The following is a 22,302-nucleotide window of genomic DNA, read 5'->3' on the forward strand; positions in this document are numbered from 1 at the left end:
TTTTTGATTCCATCAGGTATCAGAAAATCTCCCAAGAATATACTTACCCGTACATAATTTTTGTTGTCTCACAGTGAAGTCCAAATAATACAAAAGTCTGTTGGGAAAGTTTAAATGTTACTCTGATATGTGCTTTCTGCTTTGTAAATCAAATGCTCCCACCCCCACTGCCCATCCCTTTCCCGTTTATGTCACTTAGAATTATCAGCTCTAGAGCGGACTCTGCCAGGCCTGTGAGGCCTTCTGAAAAGCCAGCTATTATAGTATTGAACTTGATGAAGAATATCTTCCTCGGAGATCTGGAACATAGTTCAGAGACCTCTATCTCATAAGGGATGTATGAAAGCATGATTGTTTGAACATTCAGTCCTCTGCCCTCCTAGGTTCTATTTAGCAAATAAACTCTCAATAGATTTTAATTATGAAAAGAAGATTGTCTGCAAGATTTGGAGGTAGGAAAATTTTGCAAGCATGTTGTCTCTTGTCCTTGAGAAATGCTAAAATTAATCCATTCAGATGTCCTTTTCTGCTGAAGAGGAAATGATTCATGCCTCAGTTGAATTTGCTTCTTTTGTGCTCTATTAAAACTGATTTCATATAACTAATTATTATGGTGCTTCAAAATACCTCCCAGAAATCCCCAAAGCAGTAGCCTGGAAACTAAGAACGTTGCTTTGTAAATCAAGTAGCACACATTTTGTTCCGCTCTGAAGAGTTCTTGAAAAGTGAACATTAGTAAAGACTAGCAAAATGGCTGAGTTAAGTAGTCGAGACCAATACCAAAGAGACTTCATTTTCTATAAATGGGTCTTTTACTAGAAAGCTCTCTTTGTTAATGTAAAGTGATTTACTTTCGACCTACCTATACGCACCTCCTCCAACAAGTGTCCTTAATTCGTAAAATAAGGAAGGGTACGACCCCTTCAATCTCACAGGGACACGAAGTCTGGATGTCCCAAGTTGTTGGGAATTGGGATGTTAACAGTAATGGTGTTAAGTAAAAGTGGCCTATGATAAATCATTCTTATACTATATTATGTCAAGTCCTTCTGGAGGTAATATATTGTGTGATACCTAGGAGAGATGGAAAGACAACAAGACAGGAGCTTATTTGAAGTGGTGGTTTCTAGTAAAAGGGGAAGATCCACAAAGACGAGGCAAGGGGAGGGACCACCAGGGAGGAGTGTGTGGGGTCCTTGGAGGGTGGCGGGGGTAGAGCTCCGTAAAGGCTCTCGCACTTTCAAGGACACTCTCCCACGGTTGTTTGGGACGTTTTCCTGGCTGGTTGCACTGTTTCCTCTTTCCTTCATTGTGAGTTATTTTACTTAAAATCTCTATCTTCCAGAGGCAGAAGTGAAAAGGTTCACTTCTACCTTTCTCAGTACATTCTTCTCATGGATTGTTTTGGCTGGTCTTTTGTTGAATGACTAAACTGAGCTTAGAGTTGTGGAGATCTCTTAGAGCCACTGAAATATCTCATTTTATCCTTGTGAATGATTTAATCTGGTCGAAACTAAATCCTGAGTGTCTTCTCCTGGTTCTTTTTCCCCTTCGTCCCTGAAACAAAGGCGCCCTGAAACTTCCCCAAATTCTGAAGCCGTCTTGTATTCAGAATGTCCCCAGGCTATTCAAGAGTTCAGTCCCTGACATTAGAATGAGAAAGTTTTTTTGTAGCTACTTGGAGTTTTCAGTAGTCTTTCCCACGTTCACTAGTGTGCTGTGGTATCCACAAGATGTGAATGCCCAGAACTGCGATTTTCCTTCTCTCTGGAAAGCTCTACCGCTGCTGATTGGTATCCAGTCATGGATACAAACCACATTCCCCGTCATCATTAACACAATTGTGTAAATTATTGCCGCAGAAAAGAATTCTCCCCATCTGTTCTACCTGGCTTGAAAACCTTGGGTGAGCATGCAGGACAGCTAATGGCGGAATTTCCAGAAGCAACCAGAGTTGGGGGGCGGGGAAGGGGTGCCCCTCAAATCACTCTGTATAAATGATTTTCTAGAGCTCTGGCTGCACTTGCGTGAGTTTTGTCTTGGTTGTAACCATAATAAGTCTGAAGAAGAATCCTGCCCTGCTATACCTTTGTGTGTGTGTGTGTGTGTGTGTGTGTGTGTGTGTGTGTGTGTGTGTGTGGCGCCTGGGTGGCTCAGTGGGTTAAAGCCTCTGCCTTCGGCTCAGGTCATGATCCCAGGGTCCTGGGATCGAGCCCCGCATCGGGCTCTCTGCTCAGCGGTGGGGGGAGCCTGCTTCCTCCTCTCTCTCTGCCTGCCTCTCTGCCTACCTGTGATCTCTGTCTGTCAAATAAATAAATAAAATCTTTAAAAAATAATTTTAAAAATTACTTCAAAAATGTTGTGTGCAGACTTAGTGGGACTTAACTCAAAATGCAAGCAGGTTTGTAGAAGTTGCTGAAAACCGAAGCTGTTGGCCTCATCCCAGACTTCTGGACCCAACCACCCTGTCCTCACCCCCACCCCCACTTCAGAGGGAGGCTTTCACTCTGCAGTCATTGGGACTGTGCGCAGTGCCTTGAAGAGTGGCAGGCGTCTTTACTGAGAATGTCAATAGAACCCATCAAGTCATTTATGCTTTGGGAGAGTAGTGTTTAAAAAAAAAAAAAAAAGTGACTCCGAAATGGAGTCACTTCGCTCTGTCTCTTCTCACAGAACCGGGACTTAATGGCAATTTTGACTCTCAGAAATGGAATCTTAAGCCAGTCAGTCAGGAATCGCCTGATCAGCCCTAGTGAGGAAATCTGCCTGATAAACTCCCGCCATGTCCTAAAGGAAAGGGACCGTGCAGGAACCAACCCGCTGACCGCCTACTGTAACTTCCTTGTTCAAGGCTTTCATTTTATATGGCTCCTTAGAGCTCCATTCTAGCTGCTGGATTGGATGCTGCCTGGTTCAAATTGATTTTTCTTCAAAGAAGTTAAAAAAATTTTTTTTTAACTATGTCTCAGTTTCTCTTACAGTGGTAGTGTACTTACTGATCTGACCTCATCCAAGTGTGGCATGTTTGACCTTTTCTAAAGACAGTGATGGGGGAGAGGGAAGAGTATCAGTGTTGACAGAAGGTGGGGGGAAGGTGACTCTCATAAAGAAAAGATAGTTTCTGTGTAAACCTGGCGATTCACAGACCTGTACCTCTGGGGCTAATAATACATCAGATGTTAATAAAAAAAAAAATTAAAAAAAAAAAAAAAAGAAAAGATAGTTTCCTCGAGAGGGAAGTAATCCAAGTAGGGAAGTATGGCTAGATGAAGAAGCAGGATGTGATTAAAAACTGAAAGTGGTGAAGCTATCCAGATGCTACTCTAGATCGAGCCACTAATGTCTGCTCCAAGCCACTGCAGTAGCCTTCGATGGCCTTCCCATCTCGGCTTTGCTCCCCTTCTATTCTCATACAGCCAGATCCAGCCTTTAAAATGGGAGTCAGAGCATGTTACTCCTCCACTCAGAACCTCCCCAGGGCTTCCCATTTCACTCAGAGCGCAAGTCAGAGACCTTGACCCCACGCACCACCCATTCCTCTGCCGTTCCTTCTCCAGCTCTTTTCCTCCTGCTCACTCCCCTCAGCCGCCCTGATCTCCTGGCTGTTCTCAAACATGAAGTCTCCTACCTCAGGGCCTTTGCATTTGCCTGGAACCCTCACCTTGTCTGCAGAGCCCTTCTCCAATGACTCTCACACTCATGTCCTTCAAGTCTTTCCTGAAATCACAGCTGCTCAAGGAGGCTTTTCTGGGACCATCATATTTAAAATTGCTGCCCTCTCCATCTCCGCCCTTCCATGCTCTTACCACACTTCATCTTTTCATTCTAACATGTTATGTTCCTTTACTTATTTATTTTGCTTACTGTTAGTCTTCATCCCCAGGACATAAGCTACATCACCACTACCTCTGGCGCCTAGGACAATGCCTGGTACTCCCATACTAGGTATTCGATAACTATTTGTCAAATAAGTAAATGAATGTATCGTGGAAATTTAATTGGGGAGAGAGAACGTACTTCCTCTAAAAGTCATGAATGTCTGGGGAATCACACAGTTTAAAGAAAAGAAAACTTAAAATGAGAAAAGTGTGCTGTCTACATGGCCCATGCCTCCTGACAGGCATGTTTCCTGGGTGTGCCACATAGTTGATTGAGAAAGAAAGGCCTTGGATGCCTCCAGTGTCATGCTTAAATTCAAATGGTCCTGGGAATAGTAATGAATAATGAAAACAAAAAGGAGGTGGGAATTGAGAATGGTTGTTTTGCTTCCAAAGTAATGATTTTCAAAGCAAAGGAGTTGAATAGGAAATAAATTAACAAAAACTCTGTCTCTGAAAATGCAAACTTCATTTCCATTTCGATCTGTGCGATTTTTCAAGCTCAGTGATCCAAGGTCAGAGGGCACTTGTATTAGCATAGACCTAGCTTTGTTAATTCACCTCTGACTAAACCTCTCAATTCCTTTTTATGATGGTGGCTTTCCAGTGACAATAAAACCAAGCTCTCATAACACCAGAAACATTTATACAGCACTTAGATAATTCCTAAATGAATTGTCCTCCCCGAGACCTTAAGAGATAGGTCAGGATTATTATTAACCCCATTTTGTACAGAAACAGGCAGTCATTTGCCTAAATATCACCTGGTAAGCTATTGAATTCATAACTTGATTGCTTTATTTAGAAATAATGGTTCATTTAATACAGGTCATATTGCATCAAAGACAACCCTTTAAATGGACAGCTTCATATTTGGACTTAACTTTAGTTAGTGACCTGGAACTAATAACATTCCAGATTTCCATAACACCAGCGTGTCCAGTTCTCAAGTTGGGACACTAATCTAGGCGATTGAAAGATCTGAGACTCCCAACGCCATCTTGGGATTGACCAAGAATGGGCCACTCTACTCAGATACCACTATGGAGAAATCTGTAATGGTAGGTTTATCCTTTCAACCCTGTTTGACTTTCTTTGCTTGTTGATTTTTTTCTTTTCTTTGTTCATAAAGTTCCTTCTGGTTCAAAAAACCAATACAAGTGAAATTGAAAAATCAGTGCTTACATAGACAACTAAGAAGTGAAGACAGAATCTTCTTAGGATACCCCTGGTGCTAGTCAGTGACTGGTATGGGGACCACAGGATGAACAGCACCGAAGCTACAACAGAGTTGTATTCATTTTATTTTGATTCAGTTGGGCTCATTCCTTCTTCCTTCCAGAGCAGTGTTATGAAAAGACGTCAAATTGAGTTCAGTGAGCATGGCAGCTACTTAGGAAGCTGTGAGGAGAAATCAAAGTGTGGGACCTGCTTGTGAGTTCATGTCTGTGTCGAGAAGAGACTGAAAAACTTAAAGGATCTAAAAGAGAATTTTGAAAGAATGACTTAGCAACTTTGAAAGGTGATAGTAAAGAAGAAGTAGAAGAAGAAGAAGGAGAAGGAGAAGAAGAAATATCTAGTCTTTATCCAAATGTTTGAAAGTTTTTCTGACTTCTCATTTTATATTTCTAGTGAGATTTGTTTGGTGCCAACAATGAAAATGCAAATTATACTTCTAATTTTTTTAAAAAAGATTTCCCTTCCTTTATATGGTAAATGTATTCGTTCTTTTTACTAAATCTGATTTACTGCATTTTTATCCATTTCTCTACAATCTGACTTCTCATTTGTGGCATCTGCTAGGAATACTAACTACAGTTTTTGTACTAATGGGCAGTTTCATTGGACATCTAAAACACCGCTTTAAACATCAGAAGAATTTTGCACATGAAATTTATGAAAATTTATGAAATTTTTGTACCCAAGTATATTAAATTTGTTCAGGCCAAAGTGTACAGTGATAGAACAATAATTATTAGGTTTTAAACCAAGCTAGATTAAACTTTAAAATGAAGATCTTTGTAAGGCTAAATCTCAAAAAGCAATGGTAGAGACCTCTGTAAATCAGCCTGGGTTCCCAGGACCTATAAATCCTGGGGGGCTTTGGTAGTTAATAATAAAATGTAGCTAAAGCAACCTTGGGAGCCTTCTTCTGGCTCTTACATTGCATTCTTAAGATAATTTAAGCAGAACAACAAATTGACAGAGGTGAATTGTATAAATGACAATCTGGTGAAAAGGAGAATTGTGCAAATTATATGGGTCAAGTCGATACACTTTTTCTGAACTTTGAGAGATAGTCTGGAATGTATTATATTGTTCAGAGGTCAGATTAACCCACTACAGAAAAGCCTGATGTGTCCTACTCCTATTTTCATCCAGAATTTGGAATGCGGAAATGTCTTACCTACTTATTGAATGATAAATCTGGATAAATTAAAATAGTGAGCCTGTGGCTAACTTGATGGTATATAAAAGGTGTTTTTGTTATTACTTTATGTATCTGCTCTTAGCACACAGCACTATACAGATCTGAATTTTTTCCCCATTCAACAGATATATATTAGCATCAGTAACCATATTTTAAAGGAAGAAATGATATGTATTCGATTCTTTGTTCAAGTTCTTGAATATTAATCAAATTAGTGCACCATTTAGTTACATGTCCTTTTGTCACCTTATGTCTTAATGAAAGATGCCTAAATAATCATATTTTGTGAAGTTTAATGTACTTCATTCCTTTGATCAAATAGTTCAGCAGTTTTTTTATTCCCCAAAGTTTCTACTTTAAACAGTATTGATCAAGTGTGGACAACTTAATTTACTAGTCTTGCAAATTCTGGTGATTCTCTTTTAATCATATTCAGATTCATTAGTAGATTTTTGTAATAGAATCTTAAGAGACTATGCATTGATAAACACTAAAAAATTAAAAACTGACATGCTGTTTATAATATCTGATCATGATAAATCTTTGATATGTTAAATATTGTCTTTCATCTGAGAGCTTCAAAGACTTTCACCTATTTTTTTTAAAGTTTTTAAGGGATTCTATTTATTTATTTGAGATAGAGAGAGAGGGAGCACGAGCTGGGGGAGGGACAGAAGGAGAGGGAGAAGCAGGTTCCCTGCTGAGCATAGAGCCCAAGCGGGGCTCCATCCCAGGACCCTGTGATCATGACCTGAGCTGAAGGCAGGTGCCCAACCGACTGCGCCCCCCAGGTACCCCGACTTTCACCTATTGTCGTAACTCTACCGGAATTCACTTGTAGTCCTTTGCCCTCATTTTTAATTGGGTATTCTTAAATTGTTAGAGTAGCTGAATCAGTATTATTTTTGTTCAGATCATTCGTCTCCCACCCCAGGCCTTGGTTATAGTACATCAGTGGCTTCCAATGGCCCTTAAGACAGAGACTGAGAGATCCACAGGGCTCTGTGTGGCCACTGGGCCTCCACCTGTTTCTCTAGCCTCGTTGGGGCCACGCCCCCCCCTTTCCTCTGCTCTGCTTCGGCCACACTGTCGCTGCCCAACCCATCCATCAGATCTCAGCTCAGTCATCATTCCCTTCAGTAAGACCTTGACCGAGCCAGTTCCCACCACCACACTGTTGGGAGCTCCACACCTATCTGCTTTGATGACTTTTTGATGTGAGTATTTTAGATTCGCATCTGTCTCCTATAGTCGACTGTAAACTCCATGAGGTCAAAGAAGGGTCTGGTTTGCTGATGTTTTCATTTCTGTTTTCTCACTGTAGTATTTCTGGTGCCCAGCATAGAGCTTGGCAAGTGACAGACATTTAATTAATATTTGTTAAGTGTATGAGGGGATGAATAAGTAAATGCTGTCTGAGGGCAGGATTTGTTCCTCTTCTGTTCACTGCTGTGTCTTCAGTGCCTAAAACAGTGCCTGGGCCATGGTAATTCTCATGAAAAATTTGTTGATTGAATTCAAGTTATCTTGACTTTTCAGGGACATAGAAAGTATTGATGAGAGAGGGTAGGTTTAGGTTAATTTCTTTTCCTGCAAATATCCTATTGCATTTGTTAACTTACAGAGTTAAGAGGAAGTCTACAGTCATGTTTTTTTCTTAATTGTGGCAAAATATATATAGCATAAAATTTACTATGTTAACCATCTTCAAGTGTGCAGTGGTCCTAAGTACACTGGCATTGTTATGTGATCATTAATCTCGTCCATCTCCAGAACTTTTTCATCATCCCAGACTGAAATGACTCACTAAACAGTAACTCCCCATATGGCCATACAGTTTGATAAAATGTCTTTGTTTGCCTTAGAATCTTTTCTTCCCGGCACATTACATGGAAGCTTGGTATGTAAAATAGGCAAACATAAAGTGCTTTTCCTTCTTGAATAGGGTGGGTGCCTCCCCTTTCCCTGTTTCATTCTGTGTACCTTGTTGGTGGGAACAATGTCTCGAGACTGTTCTGGAACCAGGATGCCCAGGGAGAACAGTGTACTACCAGGGGCCACACTGGGGAACCTCTGCACACCCACAGATGGGACCCCATCTCCCTAGGTTAAACCCAGACAGCGTCTTTGCTTCCTCCTTCTCCTCATCACCACCTCCTCTGCAGAGACACACACGCATGTGCACACATGGGTACACACGGGTACAGTCACTCTCCTGAGACCGGGAGCTGCTTAAGGATTGGGATCATGTCATACTTGCCTAGATTCCCAGAGCTCTGTAATATTTAGGGACAGGGTATGTTTTCCACTTTGTGGATGGGAAACTTACCCAGGTTTACTTTCTTCTGGGAAGCAAATCTAATGACCTCACAATGTGGTGTATTTCTTCTTCTTCTTTTTTTTTAGATTTTATTTATTTATTTGAGAGATAGGGACAGAGAGAGCACAAGCAGGGAGAGGGAGAAGTAGCTCCCCGCTGAGCAAGGAGCCCAATGTGGGATTCGATCCCAGGACCCTGAGATCACAACCTGAGCCGAAGGCAGACCCTTAACCGACTAAGCCACCCAGGCACCACCCTAGAGACCTTCGTTACCGCATTGCTGATCCTATGGCCCATGCCCACCTGCTTCAGAGCCCCCTGGGGCTGCCCTAGTAAAAACGTGGATTTCTAGGTGCCACCTACACCTACTGAATCAGAGTCTCTCAAAAACTATGTTCAACCTTCCCCATGGTCTAGGTACGGTGTTATTTTATATACCATCAAGTGAATCTTCTGTACTTGTTTGGTTGGATTTAGTGAAGTTTTCTCAACCACTTTTATTTAGTCATTGACAGTTTTACTAGCCTCCTTTAAGCTTTTTCTTCCCTCAGCAAAATAAATACTGCTATTTTAATTGTGTCGAATAGGATCTGTTTAATAGTTTCTGAATACTCTAATATTTTAGTGTTTTTTTTGTTCTTTTTTTTTTTTTTTTAAAGTAGACTCCGTGCCCAGCGTGGAGCCTAATGTGGGACTTGAACTCACAATCCTGAGGTCAAGACCTGAGCTGAGATCAAGAGTCAGACCTCAGCCAACTGAGCCACTATGGTGCCCCTGGATACACTAGTAGTTATTTTATTTTAAAAATTTTTTTAAAGAGATTTTATTTAATATTTGACAGAGAAAGAGTGAGAGAGAATGAGAGAGAGCACAAGCAGGGGAGGCAGAGGGAGATGGAGAATCTGACACCCCACTCAGCAGGGAGCCTGATGTGGGACTCGATCCCAGGATCCCGGGAACATGACCTGAAGTGAAGGCAGATAACTTGACTGAGCCACCCAGGCGCCCAGGATACACTAATATTTTAAAACTAAATCTGTTTCTTTTCTATTATAGACACAGAAAAAGGACCAATGAGGGGTAGATTTAACTGAAGTTTTCTGTTACATTCACCACATGCAGACCTGGCTGTTGTAAGAAACCCCCAAATGGTAGAGACGTCACTGAGTTAGAATTCCTTTCCCATTCAGGTAGCAGTCCAGTGCTGGTCATGTAGATTATTTTTGTGGACGGAAGGATCTCTCCCTGTCACTCTTGAGGGAACTATGTTGACAAAGGCCATGCCAAGTAACTTCCAAAATCACACTGTGTATCATCATCCAGGAGGAGTAGAGAGATGAGGGGTAGGGAAGACACAGGCTTCTTGAACATGTGGGCAAGGAGGCTCCTTTACACCTCACGGTCTCACCTAGGTTCAAGAGGAGCTGGAAATGTAAAGCCTGGACAGGGGTGGGTCTCCTTCCCCGTGGCCACTTTGCACAACAGAGAGGGTGCATGGTGCGTCGGTAGACAGCCAGCCATGACAGCACACTGGAGTTCTGGGTTTCTATTTATGGTTACGGTAGTTGCTCCTTGTAAACCATGAAATGTACCATGGCTGTCCTCCAAACTGGTACAGCAGTGTGTGTGAGACAGTCTGATTGCCAGGGCCCCGACAGACAGTAAGTAAGATGGTGTGTATCCAGCAGGCTGTAGATGAATGTCATTTGCTCTCAATTGGATGTTCTCCCCTGTCTTCAAGGTAGCAAATGATAATGTCACTTGAAGTAGTCTTCAGCTTCTGGGGGCGGCCGGTCTTCAATCTGTTTAATTTGATTTATCAAGGGATCAATGGTTTCCCTTCTCTGGAAGGTCAAGCTTGACACATTGGTTTACCTGACAAGTTCCGATCAGAAGGGGTCCCTGACATTTAAGAGGCCCCGGAGTTGGTCCCAAGTCCCAGCAACATTACTAGTCTTGAAAGAGTTGTCTGTACTTGATGCCAAACTTGGGGCTGGACGTTAGGACCCAGTGTCGCTGGATCCCCAGCCAGTCAGGTGGTGGGGGAGGTGGCTGTCTGGGGGCCATCCCCCTCCCAGAGGTACTAGTTGAACCTGCTTTATTCCGGGCCATACTCTCTGCTTTTTGGAATGTATTTTGTTTCATAGGTTGCTGAAATGATGAGAACTGGGTTTCAAGATGGTTTTGGCTTTCTGCCCTGCTGAGCTGAATTAGGCTGCTGGATGACAGGCATGCCCAGAGAAACCAAAGAGAAATGCCAATTTTAATAGGGTTGTTTGTTTATCCTTTTCTCTCCAGTTAATAAGTATGAATGGACCCCAAATTCAGTCCAAGGATCACGTCAAAGGCAGGAAGTTAAGAGAAAAAAAGAAGAGTTTGGGGGTTAGTTCATGATTCCGATACTAAAGTTTTGTTAAGACCAAGATGAAAAATAAGTTTGTAAATTACTATCATTTCATACCACTAAAAGCACAATTTCACATCCTACATAAACACGAAATAGTACAAGTATATGAATATATTGTTACCTGTAAGGTTTTCAAAACTGATGTTCTAAAAAGTATTTCTCAGCTTCTTTAAGATTGTAAACAGGAAATTAAATTGTCACAGTTGAAAACAGAATTGCCTTGAGGGGTCAAATGCTTGATATTTTAATGTAATCTGCCCATTGCCATATCACCAATAAAGCCAGCTTTTAGAAATCTACCTGAAAGAAACCGAAGACTAATATTAGCATTTTTAATGTCCTCACAGTTGTGCCTGAGAGTATAAACCAAATGAGGTTTTGAGTGTTTTTGCTTGCTGTTACTTTTTACCTCGTAGTGCTTGCAATAACAGATGTTCAGTTGCATTGAATGTTATAGGTTCTCATTTTCAACCAAACCAGCCCAAAACAAAACAAAACCAAATCCTGCAAAAAAATTCATGCCAGTTAATAGTTTGATTTCCTTTGGAGCGATTACAAAATTCATTATGTTATTTATCCATGAGTGGCTAAGACAAGCATTCACTTTCTTGAATTATTGAATTTTTTTTAATATCATACTCATGCACCATTGAATTACCGTGTGTACCATGGCCTTTGGGTTTTTTCATATATATACATATATATATATGTATAGATATATAAATCTTTTTTTTTTAACCTAGATGTTATTTGTCTTTTCTGAAGGCTACTTTTAAATTACATCAGAGCTCATCTTGACCTTTTGACTTAGGACTGGTTTGGTTTAATAGGATAAGTTGATTGTATTTTGGTTAAAAAAAATTGAGTTGTTACTTTGTTATTAGAAAAATAATCCTTAGCAATGATGTATTACCCCGTTCTGTCAGAGTGATGAAAGCCCATTGACACAGTTGTCAAATCAAGAGTAATGAATGTAACAAGAATTCATTCCCTAGAAATGTTTGGGATAATTGCTGACATGGTAATACAATTAATACGTAGTCTTTTGGTGGTCTTTGCAAAGGCTTGGCATTTCAATAGTCACAAGAAAGTTGAAAATGAGGCCTTGTGCTATCAATAATATATATAAGCAAAGATAAAATAGTTTTCCCACAATGTCTGTGGGAAACCATACCTACACAATATTACATGAGTGTTCTTTTCAGGACATTTTGCCCTGAATTGAATGATACTAAAAACGATTCAAGCTTATTAAAAGAACCACATTCCTTTGACGTCTCTTTAAAGTTCAGGTGCAGTGGGGGAGGGGAGGAGGTGGAGGGATGGGGTAATGGGGAGATGGACATTGAGAAGAACATGTGTTGTAATGAGCACTGGGTGTTATATAAGCCTGATGAATCACAGACTTGGACCCTGAAATGAATAATACATTATTATATTATATTATTATTACATTATTATTATTATATATATTATCACATATAATGTATATAATATATATAATATATATAATTATATTATAATATAATATATAATTATAACATATAATTATAAATTATTATATATTATTACATTATTATATTATATACAGTATTATAGTATATGTTAATTAATTAAATTTAAATTTTTTAAAAAAGTTATGTTCAAGAACATCTTCTTCCACACCATGCCCCGTAGGATTTTCAGACCTGTGTCTTCCATGAAGCATTATTAGTAAAGAGTATGCTTGGCAGAAAGGCAGAGGAATGAGAAGGCAGGCAGTGTTGCTGACACTTGGAAACCGTGGTCCGTGGGAGGTGGTGGCACCAGCTGGGACTTCGGGGGCATCCCGCTGATAGCCGCTGAGGTCCCGCATTTGCACATGTCCTCCCTGCAGGTATCAGCCCTGTGGCCCATCCTCCTGCCTCCCCGACCCTCCTACTCTTGGCTTCCTCCATGCTTCCCATCAGTCTGGCCACTCCTTCCAAAAGCTTCCTCTTCCACTGCCCTCCCCATAAATCTTAGTAGCACCCCACTCCAAGTTCATCCTGGCTTCTCTCAAAAGCCATGGGAAGAGGTAGGAGAGGCACACGTTTTTGGATTCAGGCAGAAGCAGAATTACAATCCAGATGTAATATTTGGGAGTCGTGCAAGTAAGGTCATTTACTCGACCTCTCCGTGCTTTAGTTTCTGCCTCTCTGTCAAAGCGATGATGGTATTTACAGAGTATGTCACCTGCCATGCATACACCGGGTCTGGGCTTGGTGTAGCCACACAAATGTGGGTTCTCTTTGTCTTCCAGGTAAAACTTATGGAGAAATTAACTCTGTTGATGTGTGTCTTGAGTTGATTCTCTTCTGAACATTTAGCTGTAGCCTCCAGCTACCTGTGATGGAGACGTTCAGTGGTAGCTCCGTAGGGATGTGGTGTAGACGCCGCAGACGCAGTGAGGGTACCAAGAGAGTTGGGGTGAAGATTCCCTTTGGGCTTGGCTCTGCAAACTGGACCACTGTCGGTTTCTATGGATCTTGCCATGTGCAAAAACTTGTCTTAGAAGAAAGAGACTTTAAGAAGGAAGGGGCAGGGGGCGCCTGGGTGGCTCAGTGGGTTAGAGCCTCTGCCTTTGGCTCAGGTCATGATCCCAGGGTCCTGGGATTGAGCCCTGCATTGGGCTCTCTGCTCAGTGGGGAGTCTGCTTCCTCCTCTCTCTCTGCCTGCCTCTCTGCCTACTTGTGATCTTTGTCTGTCAAATAAGTGGGTGGAATCTTAAAAAAAAAAAAAAAAAAGGAAGGGGAAGGCTATCCATTTGAGTTGCAAATTTGCTTTACCTTGATTATTTGGAGGCGAAGAATGGTGGTGTGTTTTGGCCAGTAACCCAGAAAGGATACATTCTGCTCTGCTTTTGAGCTTCCCAAAGGAGATACTCATAGTGGGGACGTTGACAAAGCAAGACAAAATAACAACATATTATTAGCCAAGGCTTTGGTCTTGAGTTCCAGTGCAGAGCTCCATTACACCAGGCTGGAAGAAGTGACAGAATCCTGTCCCCTGAGCGAAGTTGGCTTGAATGATCTGGAAACAAAGTACTCCATTAGGCAGGGTCAGAGTCCCTGAGGCCCAAAAGAATCACAGACATTAACACTGTAATGGTGAAGAGAAAGACTGATCCAAGGTCCATGTTCAGTAGCTTAGAAAGGGAAGGGGTTCTCTCATGTCACCTATGGCGCTGGGCTAAGCCATCTGCCTCAGGTTCTGGGCAGAACCAGAAGCAGAGCCAAGCTGCCCCGGGGGAGGGAGATAGTGGAAAGATGGAGAGATGGGTGGGTGGAGGGGGAGAAAGGAGACTGCATCCACATGCTGACCTAATCAATTTTCACCCGTAAAGGTGCACCCATGTGTTACACTTTTTTCCTCACTTATATTTATCAAGCGTATTGACAGATATATATGAAATATTCAATATGTTTGTTGGATTGAGTTATTATTGTAGACATGACTTTGGATTCTTGCAAACTCTTTCTTACATATTTCCAAGGAGTTTGTTTTTTTTTTTTAAAGTGGGAACTAAATAACAGGGAAAGAAAACTTTGATTACTCTAAAATTGGTTTTAATTCCAAGGAGGAATCACTAACCTCAACAACATTTTTTTTTGTCCTGATAAAATATCATTGCATCAGATCTAATGAAAATCTATCAAGAGTAGTTTTACATGTCATTAAGATAAAGCTTTTTGCAACGTAGTACAGAAAATATTTTATAATGCACACATAAACAGGAACATCTGAGATGATTACACATCTTTTTATTTTATTACCAGAATCACTTTGCAATTCATAGTTGTCTTAATATTTCAATGCAGTCGGGAGTTCCTGAATTGACTTTTGTTTCTCTTCTCTGAAAGGTTTCTCAGAGGTCTGATAGTATGACTTCTGTTTCTGAAAATCTGAAGTCCAAAAAGCCACAAATCCTCCCTTAGAAAGTCCTGGGTGTCACTGAATTGGTTGTCTAAAAAAATGAAACCTAATGTGCTCAGCGGCAATTGTCCCATTCCCCGTCCATGCTGTCCTTTTCTGGCTAATTCTCAGCTGGAATATTTGCAAAGGAAACATTCAGGCTGAGGAGCGGGGAGTTGTCGCAGCTCAGGCTCTGGAGCTGCCATAGCTGAGCCTTTGTCATGGCCCCGGGGGCGGGGGGAGGGGGGGCTCCTCTCCTCTTGGCTGCTCCCATCATCTCTTTAGGACCCTCACTGAGAACTTGGGGCCTTCTGAACAAAGTCAAAAGAATTCCTACTCTACTAAATGAAACACTTTAAGAATAACAACAGAAATAATGAGCCCACAGTAAGGAAGTATTTTAGCCACACCGTACATACGCATTACCAAAAAACCCTCTATCCCCCACACTGTAAAGAGGGAACAGACATGTCGCTTTTGGCTGGGTTGCATGAGGGGGATGGCCACCAGAGTATTAGCCAACTCTCTGTTGTCACTTTTTTTAAAAATAAAGATTATTTATTTATTTATTTATTAGAGCAAGAGAGAGCACGAGAGGGGGGAGGATCAGCGGGAAAAGCAGGCTCCCCGCTGAGCTGGGAGCCCTATGTGGGACTCAATCCAGGGACTCCGGGATCATGACCTGAGCCAAAAGCAGTTGCCCAGCCAACTGAGCCACCCAGGTGCCTGGCTGTTGTCACTTTTGATTGAAACCAGCAGAGATGTGTTTTGGCAAATCTATTCGTAATTTGTCTTTCCTTACAGGGCCCCCTGGTAATTGTGTTTCCCATCAGGGAGTTGGATGGAAGTTAATGTATTGACAATCTGCTATGATTGATGACGAATGTCTTGTTAACATTTCCCTCACTCTTCGACCCACAGGGCAATGCCTCTTAGACATCTGGTTTAAAGAATTAAAAGGACAACTTCTTCGTACAGGAAGAACTTCTTCAAAGGTAGGGGTCTGTCTTCTGAAAAGGTTTACATTAGTAAAGAATGGAACTATACCATAAAATGACATGATTATATATTATTATTGCCATAATTAATACTTTTCAATCCAGAAAGTAAAGATGGGGAGTAGGAATGAAAGATAGGGAGTAGGAATATGTGTGCAAAAACATTAATCATACTGCTTGTCAAAGGGGACGGATGGGTGAACACACAGCAAAGAAAACCAGCCCTTCATGTCCTTCCATAGTAATGAGATTTTTGTCTTACTAAATCATGAATCATAAAGTTCAGAAAATAGCAGAGTGAAGGCATTGCCAGTAAACAATATGTTTCTGAAGGAATTCAAGATTGAAAATGATAAGGAGTCATTTACAAGAAAAGAGTTTTCTTTTTGATTCCATCAGGTATCAGAAAATCTCCCAAGAATATACTTACCCGTACATAATTTTTGTTGTCTCACAGTGAAGTCCAAATAATACAAAAGTCTGTTGGGAAAGTTTAAATGTTACTCTGATATGTGCTTTCTGCTTTGTAAATCAAATGCTCCCACCCCCACTGCCCATCCCTTTCCCGTTTATGTCACTTAGAATTATCAGCTCTAGAGCGGACTCTGCCAGGCCTGTGAGGCCTTCTGAAAAGCCAGCTATTATAGTATTGAACTTGATGAAGAATATCTTCCTCGGAGATCTGGAACATAGTTCAGAGACCTCTATCTCATAAGGGATGTATGAAAGCATGATTGTTTGAACATTCAGTCCTCTGCCCTCCTAGGTTCTATTTAGCAAATAAACTCTCAATAGATTTTAATTATGAAAAGAAGATTGTCTGCAAGATTTGGAGGTAGGAAAATTTTGCAAGCATGTTGTCTCTTGTCCTTGAGAAATGCTAAAATTAATCCATTCAGATGTCCTTTTCTGCTGAAGAGGAAATGATTCATGCCTCAGTTGAATTTGCTTCTTTTGTGCTCTATTAAAACTGATTTCATATAACTAATTATTATGGTGCTTCAAAATACCTCCCAGAAATCCCCAAAGCAGTAGCCTGGAAACTAAGAACGTTGCTTTGTAAATCAAGTAGCACACATTTTGTTCCGCTCTGAAGAGTTCTTGAAAAGTGAACATTAGTAAAGACTAGCAAAATGGCTGAGTTAAGTAGTCGAGACCAATACCAAAGAGACTTCATTTTCTATAAATGGGTCTTTTACTAGAAAGCTCTCTTTGTTAATGTAAAGTGATTTACTTTCGACCTACCTATACGCACCTCCTCCAACAAGTGTCCTTAATTCGTAAAATAAGGAAGGGTACGACCCCTTCAATCTCACAGGGACACGAAGTCTGGATGTCCCAAGTTGTTGGGAATTGGGATGTTAACAGTAATGGTGTTAAGTAAAAGTGGCCTATGATAAATCATTCTTATACTATATTATGTCAAGTCCTTCTGGAGGTAATATATTGTGTGATACCTAGGAGAGATGGAAAGACAACAAGACAGGAGCTTATTTGAAGTGGTGGTTTCTAGTAAAAGGGGAAGATCCACAAAGACGAGGCAAGGGGAGGGACCACCAGGGAGGAGTGTGTGGGGTCCTTGGAGGGTGGCGGGGGTAGAGCTCCGTAAAGGCTCTCGCACTTTCAAGGACACTCTCCCACGGTTGTTTGGGACGTTTTCCTGGCTGGTTGCACTGTTTCCTCTTTCCTTCATTGTGAGTTATTTTACTTAAAATCTCTATCTTCCAGAGGCAGAAGTGAAAAGGTTCACTTCTACCTTTCTCAGTACATTCTTCTCATGGATTGTTTTGGCTGGTCTTTTGTTGAATGACTAAACTGAGCTTAGAGTTGTGGAGATCTCTTAGAGCCACTGAAATATCTCATTTTATCCTTGTGAATGATTTAATCTGGTCGAAACTAAATCCTGAGTGTCTTCTCCTGGTTCTTTTTCCCCTTCGTCCCTGAAACAAAGGCGCCCTGAAACTTCCCCAAATTCTGAAGCCGTCTTGTATTCAGAATGTCCCCAGGCTATTCAAGAGTTCAGTCCCTGACATTAGAATGAGAAAGTTTTTTTGTAGCTACTTGGAGTTTTCAGTAGTCTTTCCCACGTTCACTAGTGTGCTGTGGTATCCACAAGATGTGAATGCCCAGAACTGCGATTTTCCTTCTCTCTGGAAAGCTCTACCGCTGCTGATTGGTATCCAGTCATGGATACAAACCACATTCCCCGTCATCATTAACACAATTGTGTAAATTATTGCCGCAGAAAAGAATTCTCCCCATCTGTTCTACCTGGCTTGAAAACCTTGGGTGAGCATGCAGGACAGCTAATGGCGGAATTTCCAGAAGCAACCAGAGTTGGGGGGCGGGGAAGGGGTGCCCCTCAAATCACTCTGTATAAATGATTTTCTAGAGCTCTGGCTGCACTTGCGTGAGTTTTGTCTTGGTTGTAACCATAATAAGTCTGAAGAAGAATCCTGCCCTGCTATACCTTTGTGTGTGTGTGTGTGTGTGTGTGTGTGTGTGTGTGTGTGTGTGTGTGTTTATGTTAGTCACCATGAAGTACATCATTAGTTTTTGATGTAGTGTTCCATGATTCATTGTTTACGCATAACAACACCCTGTGTTCGGTGCAATACGTGCTCTCCCTAATACCCATGACCAGGCTCACCCATCCACCACCCCCTCCTCTCTAAAACCCTCAGTTTGTTTCCCAGAGTCCATAGTCTCTCATGGTTCATCTCCCCCTCTGATTTTCCCCCCTTCACTTTTCCTTTCCTTTTCCTAGTGTCCTCCAAGTTATTCCTTATGTTCCCCCAAGTAAGTGAAACCATATGATAATTGACTTTCTCTGCTTGACTTATTTCACTCAGGATAATCTCCTCCAGTCCCGTCCATGTTGATGCAAAAGTTGGGTGTTCGTCCTTTCTGATGGCTGAGTAATATTCCATTGTGTATATGGACCACATCTTTTTTATCCATCCATCTGTTGAAGGGCATCTTGGCTCTTTCCACAGTTTCTGCCCTGCTATACCTTAAGGCACATTCCCAAGTGATATAAAAAGGAAAACCTGAGAGGTTATTGGAGTTATTTAATGATTATTTTTGATTAATGATCCAAAAGCTGTTCTTCCCCTTGGACTCACAGCCCTAACTTTTAAAAAATTATGTATACAAAGTAGGAGAATGCTATTGATATTTTGAGTAAATAATAATAGAACTGATAAAAGTAAAAAGATTTTTTCTTATAATTAAGTTGATTTGTAAATGTGAATCCATTTTTTATGACAAAATGCAAAGGAACTACAGTTTTAAGACTGTTTAGCAATAAGAAATAAAAATTTGTCCTACAAGATCACTGTAGAGCTGAGAAGTTTTATCTCACATTACTGGGCACCAGATAAATCTAGACGACACATCATCCACAAAAGGAATACTCACCTCACAAAATGAGAGATGAAAAGCACATGAGTAAGAAGCTTCCCGGGGAAGCCTGGGACTGGTAGAAACCAGGACAGGCATCTAAAACGAAGCAAAGGATATTCGCCCACTTTATGGCTCTATACCGGTCAGAATTGATTAGGTGTTTGGTCAGCTAGAAAACCAGAACGATCTTTTCTTGTACTTAATGGCTTCCTCCCTCTTCACCCTGACGTGTGCTGAGGGCGCGCTCCGGATTTCAATGCGGTGCCCACAGCTCTTGATTCGTTGGCCCGCTTGGACGGTCCCTCCATTGTGATCGCGGCTAACTCCGGCAGGGAGTGAGGGCTCAGCCCCGAACCCCATGGAGCAAGAACGTTCTGTTCTTCTATCCCAGTGTTGTCTGTGACTTCCCCATTGCCCTTTGGAGCCTGAGCAAAGCTCTGTGACCTGTGGTCAGATGGGAGCATATTAAATGTCCCATGTAGGGCGGCTGAATTACAATGCATTCCTGCTGTTGATCTCCGAGTTACTCTGGCCTCTGTGACTGAGGGACCTTTATTGATTAAGTTATTTCTGCCCCTTGCACCCTAGTCTCATAATTCTTAGGAGACGCCACCATTTTTCTCTGAAAACCCACCCCACTCCTCTCCCACTCTTCCCGCTGTTCAGCCTGAGAGCTCTCTCCGAGGCTCAGAAAGACACCTGAAGAAGGACCGAGGCATCCTCTCCTGGGAGGTTGCGGGAGGGGCGAGATCGCGCAAGGGTGGCAGAGTGGTGAGAAATGTCGCAGCTTGTTTCGGTGGCCGTGACTGTCCGTGTGGTAGTCAGTAGAGGGACACTGCACACGTCATGCGTTCCTCCACTCCCTTTCCACTGTGGTCCGGTGGGAAGAAAGATCTGCTTTGGAGCCCAAAGGAGAAAATCGCCCCAGGAACTCTCATACAGGAAACTTGTCGCGACTTAGCATTTCTATGCCAGAGGGTTGATGCGGTGACCTTTGCAAAGGGATCTTTGGAAATACTGGATCAATATTTCTGGATCAGTATTTGTTCTCCCTGATGTACTTTTGGCTTAGTTTAAAATGTTTATTTTTTTTTAAAGATTTTATTATTAATTTGAGAGAGAGGGAGGGTGAGAGAGACCATGAAAGGGGAGAAGGTCACAGGGAGAAGCAGACTCCCCGCGGAGCTGGGAGCCCGATGTAGGACTCGATCCCAGGACTCAGGGATCATGACCTGAGCCAAAGGCAGTGGCTTAACCAACTGAGCCACCCAGGTGCCCTAAAATGTTTAAAACACTTAGTTTTAAATGTTTAGGGCTAGCAGGCTATGGACTTTAACTTGAGAGCTCCCTGAAATCATCAGAACTGGACCACTTTGGAGGGGGACACTGTCCTGTGACCCTTGTTCCCAGCAAGTGCAACCCTGACAGAGATAACCCCGCCCCTGGAGAAGGATAATCAGAAATGGTATCCCTTACGCATTCAGACTTAGCATATTGTCGTTCAGCAGTCTAATGACCAAAATTAATGTTCATTGAACTCTGTAGGCCACAATATACTGGGTCAGATTATACCGGAAAGCCCTAAGTGTTCAGGTGCACAAAGATAGAGATGTGTGCCTGGGTTCTGTGGGTGCCGTAGCCGGCCCCTTCCTTCCAGCATCTGGACATTTCATCCCTGGCTGCCTTCGGAGGGAGTCAGATCCTGACAGGAGGGCTATCTAGGGAGCTACCCAGGGGGAAAATGAAGCCCAGTGTGGAGCAGGAGGCCAGGCCCAGGCTCCTGCTGGTGACGCAGTATGCTGCTGTCACGTCTGACTGCGCGCGCAAACAGATGCTTGGACTTCCTCTTCTTCTTCTTCTTCTTCTTTTTTGCTTCGCTTTGTTTTGTTTTGTTTTATTTTGCCTTTCACGACAGCATCTGTTTTGTGAGGCAAAGGAAAAAAAAATCCCTTGGAAGGCTGCGAGTTTTCATATCTGCAGAAGGCATTTCTACAGCTTTTGTCAAACTTAGCGGCTCTGTAAAGCGTCTTTGTTTCTGGCTGACTGTCGCAGAAAGCAAGTCCATAAACTAGCGCGCATACAGGAGAGAATGATTCCTATTGAAAGAGTCGAGTAGGATATGGGGCATGGGGCTGGTCGTGAAAAGGGTTTTGTTTCTTGGAGCACGGTGGAAATCCACATTCATATCGCTGCTCCCGCGTTCGTTAGCATGCACGGTTAGACAATGGGGCATGCCAGCCGACGTGGCGGTGTTGATTAATGCAGTCCTCGAACGTGTTGATTAATGTGTTCCTGCAATGCCTCCTAAGCCCCAGCCTGCACCTGAGGTGTGCAGGACAGGCCTCCCCGCCGGCTGCCACGGCGCTCCCGTGAGCCCATTTGCGCCCAGGTCTTCCCTGTGTATATTTCACACCCATGCCATTCTGGATAAAACCACAGATCTAGCCGACTTTTTGCAGAAACACTGTCCTCTCCCAAAAGTGTCTTACCCTATAATCTAGCCTGAGACACCATCAACTCTGAAGTTCACAGAAGGAGTGCTCTTCTGGCTGAACAAATGTTCGGTGCCCTCTGTCTGTCCCATAGATGATTCCACCCTGATTTTCATTTTCGTTGTTCTCAAAGTTTTTGTAAAGAGGAAAAGCTGAAAATACTCACAGAGCGCAGTTCTCCCTTGAGTAATCCAGGAAGACAGATGCAAATGGACAGACCATTAGACACGTGGTGCACTTGGCATCTCAGTTGGAAACCCACTCTTCCCGGGGACGGGGATTCCCATCGGTGCAGCGAAGCTAATTCCCTTTCCAGCGAGGCTAATTCCCTTTCCAGGCGGCTTCATTCAAGATTGTGACTTCGCTTGCTTTATTATAGATTCCCAACCAACCACTAATTCTTTTTTGTAGAAATTGTTTCTGGAAAGCCTCATCTTG

General features: G+C 42.2%; 1 protein-coding gene across 1 annotated transcript in view; it reads left to right on the plus strand.

Moving 5' to 3' along the window:
• The window catches only part of LOC111155259 (neuronal cell adhesion molecule), a 287,921-nt gene that overhangs the window by 133,486 nt on the left and 132,133 nt on the right, over nucleotides 1-22,302 (plus strand). The gene's annotated exons all lie outside the window — the stretch shown is intronic.

This window comes from Enhydra lutris, unplaced genomic scaffold (assembly GCF_002288905.1).
Source record: "Enhydra lutris kenyoni isolate GAN:26980312 unplaced genomic scaffold, ASM228890v2 scaffoldscaffold40, whole genome shotgun sequence".
Taxonomy (NCBI): Eukaryota; Metazoa; Chordata; class Mammalia; order Carnivora; family Mustelidae; genus Enhydra; species Enhydra lutris.